Genomic DNA, 22542 nt, shown 5'->3' on the forward strand with positions numbered 1-22542 from the left:
AGAAGGAAATTAGTCGCTTTGTTATGGTTTATTATTGATTGATTATTATTTACTAACCATACATATAATGACTTAATTGAAGTGTTGTGCTTAAAGCTACAAACCCTTTTTCACACACACAAGTTCTGATTACATTTTTGTCTTTTGGTCAGGGTACTAATGTCCATGTGTTATTTTTCTCAATTTGTTCTAATTCTTCTTCCATAGCTTTAATCCAGTGTTTATCTTCATATGCCTCATTAATTAATGCTGGTTCAATTTGAGAAATAAGACATACCTCTTCATTTTCTAGTCTTCCTCTTGTCATAGCTCCTTGATATTTGTTCCCAATTATCTGATCTTCAGAGTGGTTCAATCTTACATATCAGGGTGTCTTTGTTTGTTGTTGTTCTTCAGTTACAGTGGAATTTTTAGATGATACTGGTGTAACTGGATCTTCATTCAGTACTAGTGTGTTCAGTGTAGGTTCATTTGTCAGTATCTTTGTTGCTGATTGAGAATCTATATACCTTGAAGTTTCTCTAAATTGTTCATCAATTTTCACATTTGTACTTTCAACAATTTTCTACAATCTTTTGTTAAAACATCTATATGCTTTGCTCTTAGATGAATAACCAAGAAATATTCCTTCATCACTTCTAGGATCAAATTTGCCAATATACTCATCTCTTCTAATATAGCATTTACTTCCAAAAATTCTAAAATATTTAAGAGTATGAGTAATACCAAACCATAGTTCATAAGGGGTCTTACCAGTTTCACCTTTGATGTGAACTTTGTTGAATGTGTAGACTGTTGTGCTTACTATCTCTCTCCAATATACATTTGGTAAATTTGCTTCTAATAACATACTTCTTGCTGCATCCAAGATGGTTTTGTTTTTCCTTTCTACAACTCCATTCTGTTGGGGTGTCTAAGGTGCTGATAGCTATTTTTTGATTCCATTTACCTCACAGAATGTATTAAATTCTTTAGATGTGAATTCTCCTCCCTGATCTGATCTCAGACATTTGATTTTCTTACCGGTTTAATTCTCTACCATTGCCTTGAACAATTTGAATTTCCCAAGTGCTTCTGATTTTTCTTTGAGAAAAGTAACCCAACACATTCTAGAATAGTCATCAATGATTAGCATGAAATATCTATCAGCTTGTAGGCTTTTAGTTCTAGATGGACCACATAAATCAGTATGAATTAGATCAAGAGCATTATTGGATTTTTCTGGTATACTTTTAAAAGATGCTCTTACTTTTTTTCCAAATTGACATTCCTTACATACTAGATTGTGGGGTTTAACAATCTTAGGTAAGTCTCTTACTGCCTTGGTTGTACTAATTTTCACAATGCAATCAAAATTTACATGACAAAGTCTCTTATGCCATAGCCAACTTTCATCAATATGTGCAATCAAGCATGTCTTTTCATTATTGTTCAAATGAAAGATATTACCTCTAGTTTGACTACCAATTGCAATTTCCCAACCAGATCTGTTCATAATTTTGCATTTACCATTTTTGAATTAACTGAAATCCTTTTTCAACTAATTGACCAACACTTAAAAGATTATGCTTTGAACCTTCAACATAGTAAACATTGTCAGTATTATTCTTACCATCAAGAGATATTGTACCTTTTCCTTTGATCAAATAGGCTTTATCATCTCCAAATCTTACTAGACCTCCATTATATTATTGAAAAGTCAAGAATTTACTTTTATCAGCAGCCATGTGATGTGAACATCCCAAATCAATGATCCATTCACCCTTAACTTCTATTTTAGTTGCCAGGGCCTTCTCTACTAGTTGAATAGTAGGTGTCGATTGATCTTCTATTATAGCAACAAAGACCCATCCATTGTCTATTGGATCTTCATTAGAATCATCAGTGACTCCTTCATCAGCAAGATAACAAGATTTGTCTTTATTCTTCTTAAATCTGTATCTCTGATATTCAGGGTTAGGTTTGTATGTTCTTCTAGCTTCTTCCTTCAATCTTGCATGTCTATTAGGGCATCTTGAAGCCATGTGACCAATCTTATTACAATAAAAATGTTTAAAGGGTGCTTTACCTTCATACTTACTTCCAACTGGACCTTTAGGCATTTTTCTTACAAATAGTGCTTCAAGTTCTTCAAGTTATTCATTTTATCTCTTTCTTTCTTCAAGTTCTCTTGCATAAAAATATTTCCAATCAGATTTATCAAATGATGTAGATGATGTTGATACCTTAAAAGATAAATCTGTCTTTATAGTTGCAACAAGACCAAATTCCTCAATTTCAAAGGCTGAAAGTTTTCCAATCAATGTGTCCCTAGTTACTGATGTATTAGGCATTGTTCTTAGTTCATTTATAGCACTAACTTTAATTTTGTATGCCGGTGGTAATCCTCTTAAAACTTTTGAAACAATTTCATCTTCACTTAAGGTTCCTCCACAACATTTAATACCTAAAACAATTTCATTAACTCTTTCCATAAAAGCAAAAACTCTTTCATCTTCTTCCATTTTTAGATTTTCATACCTAACTTGGAAGCTTTCAAGTTTTGCAATTTGACTATGGAATATCGTTCATTCAATGTTTCCAGATTGTCCCAAATAGGTTTTGCAGTAGATCTATTTGATAATCCCATGATTTGCTGATTTGATAATGCACTCAAAATTGCTTCTCTTGCCTTGCAATCATTTTCTCCATCTTTAAGCAGATTTGGTCGATTAGGATGACTTTGAGTAGGAGTAGTATAGCCATTCTTTGTAACTTCCCAGATATCCTTTCCAATGTTATTCAGATGTGTCTCCATCCCGATCTTCCATATCCCATAGTTGGTTCTATCAAGTTTAGGAATGTCATTCCTGAAATAGTTAGAAGACATTGGATCTCCTCAAGCTATTAAACTTTTGCAAAAAGAGGACTAAGCTTTGATACCAATTTTTAGGTCCTGAAGACAACTGAGAGGGGGGGGGTGTGAATCAGTTGTCAAATAAATTAAAACTAAACAACTTATCCAACCTTAATGCATAGTACTGGTAAACCAAAACTTAATGTCTGTAAACAAATTATTGGTTAATTGCAGTACTGATAAAGATTAATACATGAAACAGAAAGACAAAGACATCCACAACACATAACACCAATATTTGTACATGGAAACCCTATAAGGGGAAAAACTACAGTGGGAAATCTTACCCATAATTAGATGATACTACTACAGATAGTATGTGTATACAAAATGGTCTCTGCACATGCAGAAAGGCCAAGCACCTAGAGCTCACTGCTCAATCACAAATGGCGGTCATGTTGGCATTTTTGATGTTTATGTTGTGATTGTCATTGATGGACACACACTTGCACTAAGATCCTCTTTACATGTATGAGTTAGAGCACAACTGGTATTTTTTCCAACCGGTATGTTGTATTATAGTCTTTAGACTATTGATGTTTTGTAGAATGTGTTTCCTGGGTCTAAAGCGGCATGTTGACCCCAAGCGGTATGAGGGAGCAAAGAGGCATAACACATTCCTACCAGTCTTCATTTTTGATAAATCGGCAACCGATATTTTGTATGAACCGGTAATACTTTGTGATGAGTTACCAACCGGTATTTTATGATGAGTTACCAATCCATCGATTGTTTGACGGTGCTGACACAGTGGCAGTGTTTTTTGTGTTGTGTTACTGAGTATGTCTAGATTCATTGAACCTAGGAAATTGAAATGTAATCCTATTGGACCGACATGAAATTAGATTCCTTTAAAAGGACATCATGTCTAGGGTTCTAGGTTGTTGTCGAAAGGGTTTATGTTGTTGCTAGGGTTTAAGGTGGTTGAGGAGTTGGAAAGAATATGAATGTGTAGAAGACTGAAGTAATGCAAGAGTGCATTAAGAACGAGCTATCAAGGATCTAACCGAGTAGTTTGTGCTATTAGATAGATCAAACACTTGTTGATTACTCACATCTTTGACAAGTTTGTAGCCCTTAACCGGGTAGGCCCAAAAGCCTTTTGTAAATCCTCTAACAAAGTGGTTCACATCTGTGGATCTAAAATCCTCTAGCAAGGTAGTCTTTAATCGGACTTATCTCCTAATAGAAATTGAGATTCCTAACACGATCTGTTCCGGTAAAGAATGTTGTAAGACCTTAACCGATCTGGTTTCTATTATGCAGATAGTGACTTGTGAGTTCCATCTCACCGTGGTTTTTCCCATTTGGGTTTCCATGTCAAATATCTTGTGTTATGGTTGTATTGCTTTTGTGGGTGAATGATTTATTTGCATTTTGGTTTGCATGTGTGATAACCGGTCTATCTGTTAAACTGTTTTACCAGTTTATCTTTAGACTAATTCAACCCCCCCTCATAGTATTCATCAATTGGTATCAGAGCCTACCTTTCTATAAGTTTAACCACTTGGAAAGAGATATGGGGGAATACACCTTGTGGGAACTTACTCAATGGCTTAGTCAGTCTGAGAAAGCCTATGATGATCTTATGGTCAAATACAAGGCATCTCAAGAAAAAAGGAGAGAACATGCAGAAAACCTGATGAAGTTATTTGAAAATGGCTCTACAGATGAAGTAGATATGGAAGCCCTAATTGCAGAAGTAAATAAGCTAAATGAATCAAACTCCAACCTGAGAAAGGAGTTGGAAGGAATGACTATCCGGATGTGTCAAGAGCTTGAGAATCGGAGACAAACTGAAGACCTAGTGAAAGAAAGAGATTGTGAGATCTCCAAGTTGAAACAAGAGATGAGTGCCCTAAATGCTCAACTCCATCCAAGCAAGGTGGAAAAGGAAGACATGCAAGGAGAATTGAACACTGCCATCTTTGAGAATGAAAACCTATTGGAAACAAATGCTGCTATTTCCAAAGAACTCTCTGAGTCAAAGGAAATACTTGCTAAGTTCAGCAAAAGTACTGTCAAGCTAGAGAAAAAGCTTGAGTCAGCTAGACCAGTAAAGAATACCAATGGACTTGGTTTCTCTGGTTATGAGGAAGGAGAATCCTTAGGTACAAATGTTGGAGCATCAAAGAATCAACCGACATCAAAAGATAAAGGTAAGCAAAAATTTAAACATGTTTGCTTCAACTGTCTTAAAGAAGGACATACTGCTAATGTGTGTAGGAGTAAGGCTTCAAAAAAATTTCCTTATTTCCTAAATGATAAGCCTAGATCCTATAGATTCAATGGTCATTGTTATGCATGCAACAAGTTTTTGCATAGAGCATTTGAATGCAGGTCTATCATGAATGACACTGGAAGATATCCTCAGAGGACCCAAGGAGTTGGTCCTAAACCTTTTGTGAACTGTGTCATGCCCAAAATTTAGGGCAAAAACAGAACAATTTTTTTTTTTAAAAGATACTAATTTAATTAACAAGTACACTTTTGCGACAAGCGTTAAAGAAAATTTCCGAACCTCTACTCCATCTGTAGAACCTCCGAAGGATGGTGGTTGGAGGCGCATGACCTCTCTGATGAGATCCCCTGGATCTCGACGACCTCTCTCAAAATAAACTGGTTCCACCGCAGGAGGTGGTCCTGGCATATGCACTGACTCTGGCTCATTACCACCCTGGCTCTCTACAGGAATCGGAGCCGGGCTCCTGCTTCGTTCTCTATCAACAGATCTATGACTCCCCGAGTCATGACTCCTAACCGGAGGGTTCTCTGCTGGAATCCTTTCCTAAACAATGCCAATAAGATTCTGAATGGTTGCTAAAAGGTCATGGTTAGGTTCATTTGGCTGTTCGGGAGGTGCTTCTGGGTTCTCCTCTGGAACCGATGCCTCCCTCTCTTCCTCATCGCGAGCTAGGCGCTCACGTCTAGGACCCCATCCGCGCTTGCGAGCTTGTCGCGTCAACGGCGGCATCCTAAGAGAAAATAAGACAAAATGATTAATTTATTTCTTTTAGAATTAAATTTATTTAAATTCAAAATTCCATTTAACAAAATAATTTTAAATATATTTAAGGCGAAACGTAAGTGAGTAAGGTTCCTAGTGTGGAAACCTTGCTCTGATACCAAAATGTCATGCCCAAAATTTAGGGCAAAAACAGAACAATTTTTTTTTTTAAAAGATACTAATTTAATTAACAAGTACACTTTTGCGACAAGCGTTAAAGAAAATTTCATTATTAAATTCTGACTAATTCCAAACGAACTAAGCTTCGATAATATGAGATATTTTAAAAGCAAAAAAACCTACTGGTTTAGATTCTATCTCCAAAAGATATTTAGTTAATAGCTTTATTTAATTAAACATACTAAAAGTATTAGGAGAAATATTTTAATTTATCCTCCATTATGACTATATAGTCTTAGCAAATTTAATTAATTTCCCCTTTATAATTTTCCCCAAATCAATATTGTGTACATATAAAATGTACATATTTACATATTGATTATGCATATATTTTGTATATCAATAATTTAATTTCTTATATAAAAAAAAAAACTCAAAAACATACATATATATACATATATATATTCCCATATATATATTTGGAAACATATATATTTATATATATATATTTTACTTATATATCAATATTTTAATCCTAACCTCCAAAATCCATTGCAACTTTCTAAATATTATCTCTTAATTCCCTCAACCCTAAATAGGGTTCTAATTACTTATATAACCATTACCTAAACCAAAGAACATATTTTATTTTTTTTTATTTTTAAAAGCTAAACTTCCCTAGCCCCTTTCGGGCTAGGGTTTAACCCATTTTTTTTTTAACAGAAGAAGTTCCATGCTGGGCCGAAGACCCTACGGGCGGCCATGTCCACATTTACTTGCAGGTCGCGGAGGTTGGGTAATAAATTGGGCCGCGTGCGCGCCACTGTGTGAGCGCACAATGGGCGCCGCGGCACCACTGTGTGCCCACACAGTGGGCGCCGCTGGCGGCACCACTGTGTGGCCACACAGTGGCGGCCGTGGCCGTCCACTGTGTGCCCACATAGTGGGAGCCGCAAGCGGCTCCACTGTGTGTGCACACAGTGGGCGCCGCGCGGTCGTCCACTGTGCGTACACACAGTGGAGCCTGCGGGGACCCCAACTTATATTTTTTTTTTAATTTTTTTTTTAAAAAAACTATAACATTTAAAAAAAATATATATATATATATATATATATATATAAATATATATATTTATATATATATATATATATAAATATATATATATCTATATATATGTATATATTTATATATATATGTGGTATTTACATAAATTAATAAGCATAGATAAAAAGATAAATTTAAATTCCAAATAAAATTCATATATATTTTAAAAGAGATTTTTTTTTTTTACATGCAAAATTTTAAGCTAATATAATAAAGGAAAAGATAACATTAAGTTTAATCAAAAATATATATATATATATATATATATATATATATATATATAAATTTAAATTCATCTATAAAACAAGCTTCTAAATCAATGTTAACAAAAATACAATTTAAAGTATTTTACAAAGATACATTATACGTTTCTTTTTTTTGGTAATAAGAAATCCTTTAATATTTTTTAAAATAAAATATTCACATAAAACAACTTTTCTTTCCATCTAAAATACTTAAAAGCTTTCAGCTTAAATAAACTTCTAATTTGACTCTATTAAAAATACAGGTAAAAATCTAAATGAAAACAGACTTTTTATTTCTTTCATAAAACAAGAAGCTTTGCATGCATCACTAAGTAACTACTCTTTTTTTTTAATATACTAGAAGTAGAAATAACAAGCTTTTTTTAACATCTCAAAGATATTCTACAATTTCACAGAATGCTTTCTCTGAATAGTCAAAACATTAAGACTTCAAGTCTACTTCCACAAATTACAACTTGTTTCTCTTTTCTATGATTGAGGCATATTTCTATAACATCTTAGTAAACAAACATCTGCAACTGAATTTCAAGTATCTTCAATAACAACCTTCTATATCTCTTTCATGGCTCCTATTCACTTTCTTCTGTATTTTCCTGCATAATGTAAACACAAAAAATGACCACGGAGCGCTCACCTCCCAGCCTAGGCTAATTGGTAGCCACCCCCGAGCTCGGAGAACCAATTCCTAGACGAGTAACAAACAGGCAAACACAAAGGAACACAAAACATACAAATATTCCAGACACAATCCCAACCTGGCTTTCACAGCACCACACTCTGGTGGTGAACATTTTCAAAGGGTGGTAGTGGACCAAATACCCTGAGGAGAATCTGCAAGTATGTAATAAACAAGAAGCCACCTCATGGCACAAATAAAATATCAAGAATCTCAACCCCTTTAATCCTTATGCCCCCCAAAGGCATTCTAGCCTTATAACCCTCCTTATGACCCCCATTGCACAAACAAGCCATGCAGCAAGGGTCACACAAAGATCCCTTGTGATCGCTCTCAAAAGAGAGTCTCTCACTCGAGGGCTGTCACTGCTACCACCCTCAAGATCCTCTTCTCCCCCAAGAGTAAGAGATCTTGAGAAAACTCCCAAAACACATTCAAATATAAAACAAAACACAAAAAGATTTTCAAACATCCATTTTCAAGAATACAGATTTCTCATTCAACAACTTTCAGAAATAAACAAGAAAAAGACATTAAAAGTAAAAATTGAAACCAACCTTAATCTGCCCAAAGGTTATAATGATATCTGAAGAAGAGCTGCCCAATCCACAATTCTTTATTTTCCTTATTCAATTTCTCAATCCCATAACATTATTTTTTTTTTTCTTCCAAATTTTCTTCTGTCTCCAAAAATGGAGAGTGGGTGATTACCCAGCTATTCCCAAAAATCTTCCTTAAGAAGCTCACTCACTGAGTTCTCACAGGATTCTCAAAAAAAAACAAAAAGAAGAAAGAAAGCAAAAATGCAAAAAGACTCTCCTTCCCAAAAGGAAAAATCTTGATTTGATTTCACTTCAATTTTCAATTTTCGCTCAACTCAAAAAAACAATTTTTAAAGCGTTAAAAAAGATCATAGAAAAGTAGAAACTTGCCTAAAATTACCCCTAACCCCTAGGTGTACCTTATGGGCTTCAGGAAACCCTAATAAACTACCCCTAGGTGTTCATTTAACCCATTTTAAACCCCCCTGAAGTTTATTTTCGGGTCAAACATAAGTTGACCACTCCAAATATTATATTCTCAAAATATCTTTTTGACAACACATTATTTTATTTAAAATTAATTATAATTAACACTTTCCCATTGTATATGGTGAAAATGGATAGCAATAAACAACAATATTGAAAGACTAAAATGGATTCAACCACCAAACCCTAGCCTAACAATGAACAAAGATCCACCATAACATATGAAGATAACCTAAGACAATGCAAAATAACTCAAAAAAATCACAAAGATTATACCATCACATGTCCACTAGGGTTTTGATCTCCATTCTTCCTATCTCCATTGATCTTGTTTGATATGCTTGCTCTCAGATTTTTGTATGCACAAGAGCTCAACAAAGAACGGAATGTGGTTGCAAGTAGGATCGTAGTGTAGCCAAGTCCTCCAAAATTAGTCATTAGGGTTTGGGTATGTCATTAGGGTTTGATAATGAAGAAAGCATCTCCTTAAATAGAAGACACAATAGAAATGGAGGGCTAAGATTGAGAGGTGTAAAAAGGAGGTCGGCTAGGATTAGAGGGTAGGTATAAGAAATACCAAAATAATGAAAGGGGTAGGTAGTGTAGGAAATAAGAGATGAATGACATGTGTCATGTGTAGAAAAGGTTAATGAATTAATTAAATAAATAAAGATTTATTTAATTAATAGAAGAAGTAGGGCAATTAAATAAATAAAATATTTATTTAATTTAGGAAAGGGATAATTTAAATAAATAAATGTATTTATTTAAATGAGAAATAAGGCTAGAAGAGGATAAATGAATTAATTAAATAAATAAAAATTTATTTAATTAATAGAAGAATTAGGCTTAGATAATTAAATAAATAAAATATTTATTTAATTAGACATGACAATTTTGGGTGTCTACATTTTGCCCCTCTTTGAGACAATGCGGCTTGTCGCGTTGTTTCAAAGAAGATAAGATGAACTGATACAGAGTTGCCCCAGGATGGGAATGATATGCCCCCTCGAGAGATTGGATGAAAAAGTCTGGAAAGATTGCAGACAATCTCGCGATAAGAAAGATGGGATAGAATGGACTGATTGGATAAAGTGACAAAGTCACGGGATGAGGAAGACTGACTCGGGAAATGAGGGCGAGGGCTAGGGTAGGCTATAAGATAGACCACGGGCAAAAGACATCCTCATTGTCATTCACACCCTTACGAGATCACAGTGCAGAGCGAGAAAAGAGCAGCAGCAGTCAGCAGCGATGGCATTCGTTCATAGATTCGACCGTGTCCGCCGATTCCAGCGACCAGCCGATGCAGGAGAGCCAGTAAGTACCCGAAAACCTCCTCGTACTTTCACGCATTTCAAGTTTTGTCATAAATGCATGTTAGGTAGCAATAAATGCGCTAGGAATAGGATAGTTTAAAAGTGTAAAAACGCGCAACCGCGTCTGTGTCAGCGCCAGGCACGTCTGTGTCCAACAGGCGCGTCTGTGTCGGGTCCAGGCGCGTCTGTGCCTGGAACCGCGTTTGTGTGGAATGCGGACGCGTTTGTGAAATGTAGTAGCGTCTGTGCTTTTGAATAGCGTTTATGTCATGCAGGGACGTCTGTGTTCCCTGGTCGCGTCTGTGTCTGGCATAGGCACGTTTGTGTTTAGAAAGCGCGTCTGTGTTGCAGAGGCGCGTTTATGCAGTCTATAAGCGCGTTTATGAGTTAAAAGCGCGTGTGTGTTGAAAAAGTGCGTTTGTGTGTTTAAATGCATGGTTTTAGTCCTTTAGGTCAAATCGGCAGTTCTGTGATGAACATACGCTGTCGATTGGATAAGCTGCTGAGAGGATACACTCAAGCAGGTCCTCTAGGAAGATTAGGATAGATCAAGGCACTTTGTGATGAACAGGGAGCACCAGGATATGCAGCACTTTGTGATGAACAGGGAGTGCGAATGTGAGTGACACTTTGTGATGAACAGGGAATGTCACACACGTAGTACTTTGTGATGAACAGGGAGCACTACTAGGATAAATAGCAACACTTTGTGATGAACAGTGAGTGTCACTAGGGTAGATAGCCATATGCATTTGGGTAGCAAGTAGCATTTTGTGATAAACAGTGAATGCCACGATAACTGACAAGATTGATTTGCTTGACTGCAGGAGTATTTGCCGATGTTGGAGTCACGGGAGAGATTCCCATCGACTCAGAGACTGCGTCCAGAGTTGTCCATCCAGGACATGATTTCCATTGAGGAGATGGGTCTCACATATATGCTCTATGTGCCCGAGTTTCGGGCAAACATGGGGTTGCTGACTGCATTGGCCGAGAGATGGCACTCAGAGACATGCACGTTTCACCTGCCGATGGGTGAGATGACAGTGACACTGGAGGATGTATACAGGATATTACATGTTCCCATTGATGGAGAGTTGATCCCCTACGACCGTGACGGTGACAGGGAGGCCTTGAGACGGGTCTTTCAGGATCCTGAGTTGGAGATGCGAGCAGGCCATGTAGCCTGGGACACCATGACTGCCACAGGATTAGCATTGCCGGCAGTTGTTGGGGGAGTTATCAGTGGATACTTGTGTCCAGACAGGGCCACATGAGGATTGGCAGTAGGCTGGGGAGGGGCCTTGGAGACGCTGATGGCAGAGCACACTAGGTATGCATGGGGGCCATGTGTCCTAGCACATTTGTACTATGAGCTGCATCAGTTTGTATACCATGGATCAGTGGGTTTGGGCTGCGGTGTGACTCTATTGCAGGTGTGGGCCTATGAGCACCTTCCAGTGACGAGGCCGATTCATTTCAGAGGCAGAGGACAGGGACAGAGTTTTGTTCATTTGTATGCCATGATCACATCCCAGCCTCGGATTGGGAGATTGGAGCACTGGAGGAGAGTCATTGATGACATTGATATGGTGATCTGGAGGCCGTACCTGGGGTGCGAGGAGTGGGGGGACGATGCACTGGAGCTGCCCTACACCTTCCGGAGCAGGTACCTGATTGGGCGGACGCCCTATATATTAGAGAGACAGCTGGTGGACCGGGTATGCAGGCAGTATGGCCGGATTCAGAGGATGCCCCGAGGCTCGGGTATGTATGCCCGTACTGTTAGAGATCAGGTGCAGTTTGGCCCACTGCTATCTTATGATCAGGCAGTGATGCAGCTAGCGGAGATGATGCCGATGCCATGGGACATGTGGCCAGAGGTAGATGATGCAGGGATGGACGCAGAGTACTCTGCGTACTGGGCAGAGCATCCATTTCCGAGGTTGACAGATCCGGCAGAGCCAGTGGATGGAGAGGGTGGAGGAGATGATGATGAGGGAGGAGGGGATGCAGGTAGGGGCCGGCGGAGGCGGAGGGGAGTGGTGGGAGAGAGACGGGTAGCACCTCGAAGGGAGGGAGGTCAGGAGAGAGCAGCTCCAGTGGTGAGAGGACGGGGTGGACTGCCCCTACAGGTGCCAGCAGCACAGGGTCCCAGAGAGGGACAGAGATAGGTACAGCCAGAGGGACAGAGACAGGTACAGCCACAGGTACCTATACAGGCACAGGGACAGGTGCAGGCAGAGGCACAGGGACAGGCACCTGTAGAGGAGGAGCCACAGGCAGGGGCGGAGAGTGGAGACTCCGAGGAGGATGAGGTGGTGAGGCTGCGGGAGATCTGCCAGGGCCAGGCAGATGAGATTGAGGATTTGGTTCGAGAGAGGAACCACCTCAGGATCAGGGTCCGAGATACAGAGCGGGAGAGGGATCAGGCCATCCAGAGATATACCGAGGCCGAGACAGCTCTGAGGGCAGGTAGGCGGGCAGCAGAGGATGCAGGGGCAGGCTACGCCTATGTTTTGCGAGCGGGAGAGGAGATCGCCTACTGGAGGGATCTATATTATGCAGCCGTGCCAGCAGAGCAGCGGGCTAGGAGCTTCCAGAGGTCGTCGCGCACAGCGACGGCTACGGGAGGGAGCCGCAGGAGACAGGCATCCAGCGGTGGGGTTATGGGGCCTCCACCACCACCAGAGGGACAGGGGGATCCAGGGGCAGGGCCATCTACAGCTCAGACTCCGTCGAGGCGAGGTGGCTCTGAGGGAGGGAGTTCCTCATAGCTATAGTGGGCTCCCATTGTATCAGTAGATGTATCATTGTTGTATTGTAGACACCTGCGGGTGATTCTTTTGTAGCCATATGATTCTTTTGACATCATTGTATTATGACACATTTGATTGATTATATATATGAGATGATTCATCTTTTGCGGCAGCTATATGCATGTGTATCTTATGTGATGAGATGTTCTTATGTGATGCATGTTTTATGATATGGATGCTTATATGATGCAATGCCATATATTTTTGTTCTTTTATGTTGTATATGTGATGCATGATGCGAATGAAAATGTATGTGATGCAAATGATTATTTACATAATAAAAATGTGAGATGTGCTAACATGTGTTGTATGCAGGATGTGATGCCATTATAATATCTATATGTATGAAATGCTTATATGTGGTGATGCAGGTGCAACTATATGAAATGCAAATGTTTTTGGTGTGTCATTATACTCAGTCATGTGATAGCGGGCTACGCGGACTCGAGAAGGACAATGGAAGTCAATCAAGAAAGGGGGATGGAAGACAGAAGATATGAACGTGAAAGAGCTTCTTGTGCGTTATCATCATTGAGCTTTATTATGGCAGAATAGGTTATGACAATCGAGGCATATGTTCGGCCCAGAAAGTCATTGTACCTGTTTGCATGGAGATAAGACAGTCACAAACAAGGAATGCCCCAGTTCACACTAGACTCACAGTGTCCTCATATCCTTGGACAAGTCATAGTATTACTAAAAGACAATCCACAGACAGCAAATGCAAATAAGTGACGATACCCCATCCTCGCCTTTCTAGTCAAAGACATCCTGGAGATAGAATCTCTAGTCAAAGACATCCCGGAAAAGCTAAAAGACATGTCACCAAAAAGATAAAACCAAAAGAAAACCAAGACTCGACACCCACATCCACTGTAGTCCTCAAGTTTGTGTCTCTTGTCACTTGTTTAAGTCAAATTTTGATTGTGGTCACAATGTTCACTTTCACAAAAAGGATAGATAGCACTGAACCATATGTTGTCTGAGTCTGTTAAAAGATTTGATTTTGTTGAAGCCCATTGTTGCTGCTGTGTCTCCTTGGAAACTGACTGAATCCATGAAACTGATACCTTATTGTGGAGAAGATGGAACTTTATTGCGGATCTGCGATGCAAAATGTTGCTTTATTGCGAATTGTGCGCGGATAGACTGAAGAGAGCTGAAAGAAACTGTATTCCTCGAAACATGTGATGTTCTCAGTTCCACACCCATTACTAGACGCAGGAATTGGCCGTAGTCACAGATAGGATCTGATTTATTATGGATGGAAAGAGAGTGAAAAGGGAGGGTTTATTATGAATGGCTGACCAATCTTGGGTAGATCAATAACAAGCCATGATGGGAATGGGTAAGTTTATTGTGAGTGAATTGGTCGTGAGTGTGTGCGAAGTGAAAGAATGAAAGGGAATCCTGAAGGAGGGAGGAGCAAAGTCCCTACGCATAGCGCTGGTGACCCAGTTTTCACCATGGTACTTGCCCAGGGCGCCACCGAAGTGGTTTTCACCGTTGGACGAAATTATTTCTCTTTACTTTTTTGGATTTTGCAATTTTTTTGTTGTCACAAGGCGCCTGTTTGCCAGGTTTTCACCAAGTAACGATTTTTTTGTTTTAAAAATTTTTCTTTTGTATTTTTGAATTTTTTTGATTTTTTTTGTGTTTTTGCATTAGGATACTCAAAAAGAGCTTATGTGTAGAACCTGCGAAGGTGCATGCTGTTGATAGGATCCTCCAAAGATTCACCTTCTGTAGTTGAGAGCTGATATGCCCCAGATCCATATGCTGCTGTGATGATGTAAGGACCAAGCCAGTTGGGTTCAAATTTGCCCTTCTTTTCTCTATCTTGTTGATTCTTGGGGTTCTCTCTGAGGACTAAGTCACCTACCTCAAATGTGCGAGGCTTGACCTTGTGATTGTAACTGCGACTCATTCGTTGTTGGTAAGCCTTGAGATGATTAAAAGCAGTGTGTCGTCGTTCCTCCAGCAGTTCTAGTTCTTGTAAGCGAGAGACCCTGTAGTCTTCATCGTTGATTATGTTTCTCAAGGAGACCCGTAAAGAAGGTAACTCGACCTCAATAGGCAAGATGGCTTCAGCACCATAGACAAGTGAGTAAGGTGTAGCTCCTGTAGGTGTGCGGACACTGGTACGATAGGCCCAAAGTGCGGGATTGAGTTGGACATGCCAGTTACGGCCAGCGTCGTCGACTGTCTTTTTAAGTATTTTGAGAATTGTTTTGTTAGACGCCTCAGCTTGGCCATTACCTTGGGGGTAATATGGTGTGGAGAAACGATGAGAGATATGGAAGCGCTCACAGAGTTCACGAACATCCTGATTCTTGAAAGGACGCCCGTTGTCGGTAATAATGGAAGTAGGAATCCCGTATCGGCAAATGATGTAGTTCAGGATGAAAGTAGCGATTTGTTTCCCAGTAACTTGCGTGAGAGGCACGGCTTCAATCCACTTTGTGAAATACTCTGTGGCTGTGATAATGAATTTATGTCCGTTGGAAGAAGGAGGGTGAATCTTGCCTATGAGATCGAGTCCCCACTGACAAAAGGGCCAAGGAGATGCAAGTGGTTGTAGTTCTTGTGCTGGTGCGTGTATGAGGTCTCCATGAATTTGACACTGCTTACACCTCTTGACAAACTGATATGCATCTTTTTCCATAGTAGGCCAGTAGTATCCAGTCCTGATGAGTTTCTTGGCCAAGGTAGGACCACTAGTATGCGGACCACATATCCCTTCGTGCACTTCTCGTAACGCAATCTGAGCTTCGTCACTCTCTAAACATCTAAGGAGGGTGCCATCTAGACCTCGTCGGTATAGGATATCAGCTAGGATAACGTATCGGGAGGATTGGCGGATGAAAGTGCGGCGTTGGTTGTTCGATAAATCGGGAGGTAAGATGTTGTCGCGAAGGTATGTGAATATGGAACCATATAACTGGGATTCAGGACCAACAACACATATCATTTCCGTGAGAGTGATCTCATATGACGGAATTAGCAGGTTGTCAACCAGGAACTCATAACAGGTCTCATTTTGTGGTAGGTCAATGAGTGAAGCAATTGTAGCCATGGCATCAGCAGCGCGATTCTGTTCTCTTGGTATCTGCTCAAACTCTATCTTTGCAAAGTGTTGTTTCAGATCATCTACCAGTTGTTTGTAAGGCATTAGCTTTTCATCTTTTGTTTGATAATCATCAGTTGCTTGACGGATGACAAGTTGAGAATCGCCAAAAACACGAAGTTCCTGGATCTTCCACTGAACTGCAATTCTTAACCCCGTTGTTAATGCCTCGTATTCCGCTATATTGTTGGTGCAAGGAAATGATAAGCGGTATGACTTTGGTATAGAATCGCCTTGGGGAGTTATAAAGAGTATACCCGCTCCTGCCCCGTGCTGTGTGTATGAGCCATCAAAGTATAGTTGCCATGGCTTTGCAGGTGATATTGTTAGAATGGACTCATCTGGAAATTCTGACTGTAGAGGAACATCATCTATCATGGGAGCATCTGCCAGTTGATCTGCAATGGCTTGTCCTTTGATTGCTTTTCTGTCCACGTATTCAATGTCGAATTCACTCAAAATCATTACCCACTTGGCCAGTCGCCCAGTAAGTGTAGCTTTGTTGAGCAGATATTTTAGTGGATCAATTCTGGCAATCAACTTGGTCTTGTGAGTGAGCATATAATGTCGTAATTTTTGTGAAGCGAAGACCACAGCGAGACATGCACGCTCAATTGGTGTGTAGTTGAGCTCATATCCCACCAATGTGCGACTGATATAGTAGACTGCTTTTTCCTTGCCGTCAGGTATTTGCTGTGCTAGTAGTGCCCCCAGTGCTGTTGGAGTAGCTGATATGTAAAGTAGCAATGGTTGATTCGGGATTGGTGGCATCAAAACTGGCGGGTTCAAAAGATAGTCTTTAAGTGCCTGAAAAGCCTGTTGACAGTTCTCGTCCCATTTGAACTTAATGTTTTTGTGTAGCAGGTGCTGGAAAGGATTACACTTATCTGCAAGTTGTGCTATGAATCTTCGTATGGACTGGAGTCTCCCTTGTAAAGACCGAAGTTGACTGATATTCTTGGGTGGCGGCATGTCCAAGATAGCCTTGACTTTTGCCGGATCCGCTTCTATTCCTCTTTTAGACATAATGAATCCTAGGAGCTTCCCGGAGGTTACTCCAAAGACACATTTCTTTGGATTTAATCTTACCTTGTATTTTTCCAGCCTATCAAAAGCAACTGAAAGTATGTCCAAGTGTGTATTTCTGTCTATTGATTTAACCAAAAGGTCGTCGACATAATCTTCCACCTTTACATGCATGAGATCATGGAAGATAGTCGTAATGGCTCGTTGATACGTGGCACCTGCATTTTTCAGCCCAAAGGGCATGACATTCCAGCAGAAGGTTCCCCATGGACAAGTGAATGATGTTTTATGTTGATCTTCAGGTGCAATCCTGATCTGATTATATCCAGAGAATCCGTCCATTAAAGATAACATCTCATGGCCTGCTGTGAGATCAACAATTAAATCAATGTTTGGTAATGGGAAATCATCCTTCAGACAAGCCTTGTTGATATCCCTGAAGTCTGTACATATTCGGATGCTGCGATCTGGTTTGCTGACAGGTACTAAATTGGAGATCCATTCAGGATAATCAATTGGGCGTATGAATCCGACATCTAGTAATTTCTCCAGCTCTGCCTTGACTAATAATGCCACCTATGGATGCATTTTTCTCAATTTCTGTTTTACTGGTTTTGCCCCCGGTTTGACTGTTAAATGATGCATTACTAAGTCGGGGTCTAGTCCAGGCATATCAGCATAAGACCATGCGAAGTTGACTTGTCGTTCCTTAAAGAAGCTTATGAACCTTGCTTTCTCGGCCTCTGTCAATGATTGAGCCAAAAATATGTTGTGTGGAACCTCTGCTGTACCAATGTTTGTCTTTATAGTCTCCTCTACCAACATGGATGATTTTTCCTCGTATGATGCGGGGAGAATGTCAAGCCTTCCATCTTCGGGCACCTCAGAGAGGTTTTCACCCTCAGATACGTCCTTTCTTTTTACTTTTTTAGAGTCAGAGAGCGCCACAGTGTGGTTTTCGCCATAAGACCCTTGTTTTGTCTTTATTTTCACATTTTTGCGACTAGAAGGCCCGACACCCTCACCAAAGTATGCCATGTTATTTAGCTCTATGGCGTATCCTGCTTTATGGTCTCCAAGAGGAAGATCATCGCGAATGCCAAGATAATCCACAATAGCTTCGTCATTTTGAAATGTATCGATCTGTGGTGGTCCATCCTGATCCCAGTCAATGAGTTGGGGGTGAACGAGGGGAAGGTCTTTAGTGTTTTTAGAATCCGCAAGGCTAATAGTGAAGATGTGGTTATATTCAGGTATGTCAAGGTAGTCATCGAGGTCGTCAATGGCACTCTCCTCATCAGTGTCGATCGTGAGTGAGTCCAAATTATCATCACTAGTAGCACCCTCAGGGACAGGTGTCCTCATCCTATGTGATCCTGACCTAGGGCCCTGAAACGAAGCTTGTGCGGGATCCTTATGGGTCGGTTCTTGACCAACTCTGAATTTCTTGTAAAACTCCTCCTCCTCTGTAGGTTCATCTGGCTCTCTAAAGGTCTCATTAAGTTCATAATCGCTGGAGGATTTGTCTGAACCCCATTCCCACTCATTGGAGTCTGTGGAATAATTATCCTCTTGTTGAACTTCAGCCACTTTGACTCGCCATATCTGTTTTGTTCTCTTGTGTTGAATCTTGGGGTTTAGAAAACCAAGCCCCTTAGAGCGTTCCCTTCTTGTAGTTAGCTCAGGTTGTAGAGGCTCCATGACACCTTCTTTGCGTAGTCCGAGAGGACTTTTTCCATCATACCTGAATCTCTGCAGAATTTTGAAACCTTTACCATAGTTTTCACAGGGTATTATAATTTGATCATGTGTATCATCTTCAGCGTCCTTATATAGCATTTTATATAAACTTTCTTCCTCTAGTTCGCCCCATTTTTGAAAGACGGTAGGATCCCATTTGAGGAGCATGATGGAGATTTGCTTACTTGGATGTGGTCTCCCATATTCCTTGGGGGAGTTCATGACTTGTCGTAAGAACATTGTTTGATTCAGAGTGTATTCTCCCATGCCTTTGTCTTGAAACTTGGCTCTAAGTTCACCTTGTTTGGATGTCGAGGGCTTTAATGACTCAGGATCAATATATGCTGAAGAAGGAGTAGCCTCACGATTGCTGGGAATGATAATCTCAGTATGTGATCTCAAGTTATTGCAATATATGAATGGATTTGGATCACCATTGACCGTTACCTCGACTCCATTATGAGGAAATTTTATGCACTGATGGTATGTTGATGGGACCGCTCTCATTTCATGAATCCATGGACGTCCTAGCAATATGTTATACGTGAGGTCTAGATCCAGGACTTGACAAATCACGTCCTTTGTGACTGGCCCTATTCTTAGTGGTAAGATGACTGTGCCCTTGGACGAACGCTCTTCATCATCATAAGCCTTAATAGTGATTTGGTTTGTAGCATTCACAGCTTTGTCAGAATATCCCAATTGTCTGATGGTGCTCAATGTACAAATATTAAGACCTGCTCCTCCATCTATCAGGACTCGTTTTATTCGGTGTTTATGTATGAAGGCTTCAATATGTAGAGGTGCATTGTGAGGCTGACTTATGGAGGCGTCATCGGCTTCTGTGAATGTGAGGGAGTGTGGAACGGATAGGTATCCCACCATGGCTTGAAACTGATCCACGTTTAGATCCGTAGGGACAGCAGTATCTCTCAAGGTTTTGTCAAGGATAGCTTTATGTGCAGGAGATATACGTAAGAGCTCAAGAATAGAGATGAGTGCGGGTGTTTTCCCTAATTGCTCTACAAGATCGTACTCAGGCTTAGTTGACGGAAGATTGGTATTCTTAGAAGAGGTTCCTGGCAATGTGATCTTACCTCGACGGGTTGTAACATGACATTCAGAGGTAGCTTCGGATGAAGATCCCACACCTTTTAGGACAATTTTAGGTCGCTGAGGAGGATTCTCAGGATTTTTATTTTTGATAGTAATGGTAGAAATATGATTGTCCATTGAGATGTGATTAATAGTGGAATCATAATTGTAAGATGTTCTGGTGTAATTGGCTTGATCATCTGTGACTTTGCCTTTTCCCTTGTCATGTTTTGGGAATGGTTCCTTAAACACCTCATGCTCTTGGTTAGATGAATGTCCCTCAATCTCAATATCTCCTCTGTCAATGAGATCTTGTACAATGTTTTTCAATCGATGGCAATTACTTGTCTTGTGACCCTTGCTCTTATGAAATTCACAATATTCATCATCATTCCACCAATTCGGTTTTACCTTTGGTTCATATGGAGGAAAATCTGGGACCGTGATCACTTTGTTTGCTACAAGCTTTTTGAATACTGATTCAAGTGGTTCTCCTAATGGAGTGTACTTCCTTCGTGGTCTAGCAGCCGTTTGATTGTTCACTTGATTGTTGGTAGAATTTGATCCAGAAAAGATGAACTTTGGTCTCACTGTGTTAGCATCAACAACACCATCATTAACTGTGTTCTTGTTCTTGTTCCAAAACTTTGGTTTGTCTTTTCCCTTAAAGTCCTCTTTGTTTTCTTTGAATAGTTTGATAACTCCTTGTTCAATTAAGACTCTTTCTGTTGCTAGGCCCTTTTCAATGACATCCTTGAATGTAGACAAACAAGCTTTTCTGAGATCATAACCAATAGCCTTGTTAACATTTTGTGTGAACATTTCCACCATTTGTTTTTGCGGGATTTCACAAGAGCATCTGCTAGCTAAGTTCCTCCATCTTTGCAAAAATGACGCAAAAGATTCTCCTTCTTTTTGTTTCGTATTGCACAAGGTAGTAACTGAGACATCTGTTTCAATGTTGTAAGAGAAATGTTGAATGAATGCCTCTGCCAAGTCACCCCATGACTTAATACCAGGAGGTAATTGAGAAAACCATTCCATCGCTTGATCTCCTAAGCTCTGTGGGAACAACCTCATTAAGTATGTTTCTTCTGCCGCTACCTCAATGCAAGCTGTGAAGAATTGTCTTATGTGTGCCTTGGGATCTCCTCTCCCTCTATATTTGTCAAATTTCGGTGTTGCAAAGTGCGGAGGAAACGGAGGCATTGGAATGCTCTTATCAAAGGGATAAGGGCATATATCTCTCATAGTATATGTGGGTTTTGATGTGCCCATGTCTTCCACTTTCTTTTGTAGATCTCTAATTTGTTGCTCCAAATTATTTTTGGGAGGAGATGGATTTCTTGTAGCATATCCCATGTTTGAAACACCCATTTGAGGAGGAGCTTGTTGCATGTATGGATGATACTGATCGTAGACATGTCCATATGGAGGTCTATATTGTTGCGACATGTATGGAGCACTTGGCATAATTTCTTGTTGAGGAACCCCATATCTGTTTTGTGTGTATAAACCATATTCAATGGGCCTTTCATTTTCCATTGTGTTGCCCCCAATTTTGGCATGAGGTCTCCTTGTGTCAAAATTTTGAGGAAGTCCTTGAGTATCCATTTGTCTTGGTTGACCCATATCTTGAGCATGTGTTTGAACATAAGGCCTCCATGATGGTCTTTGAGTGTAAGTATCGTGCATTTGAGCTTGTGTATGTGGGATTGCTGGTTTCTGAAGCAAAACTGATGGTGACTCCGGCATCATATTATTTGGTCCTCCACTATTTGGTTGAGTTTGTTGTGAAGGTCTACTTTCCATAAGTTGAGATAAGTCAAAATCATGTGGTATCTTAGCTCCACTTTGTGCCATCATGTTTAGAAAGTATTGACGATCTCTCCTCATTATCTCTTCAACCAATCTATTGAATTGAGGATCCATTATAGATTCTTGTATGTCTGCTGATAGTATTGAAGAATTGTCCACATTATCATTGTGTGTAGCGTTGTGTATAGCGTTTGCGCTTTCCATATTTGGATTGTGTCTATAAACATTCATGTCTGGTAATGTAGTGTGCTCAGGATTGTAGAAGACATCATTGTCATACTCATAAGAACTCATGTTTACGGGTCCTTGAGCTTCTTTAGCTTTTCTCCTAGATTTTTGAAGACGGGTTTCAACCATGAACTAGGTGTTAGACCAATATGTGAGAGACTTAGACGAAAATGACAAGAGTATGTAAGACCAAGAGTTGTATGGAGTGTAAATGAATCTGAAGTTTACTTGCAATGTCCAAAGTGTAAGACCAAGTATGTATGTTGTAGAGT

This window comes from Cryptomeria japonica, chromosome 10, assembly GCF_030272615.1.
Source record: "Cryptomeria japonica chromosome 10, Sugi_1.0, whole genome shotgun sequence".
Taxonomy (NCBI): domain Eukaryota; kingdom Viridiplantae; phylum Streptophyta; class Pinopsida; order Cupressales; family Cupressaceae; genus Cryptomeria; species Cryptomeria japonica.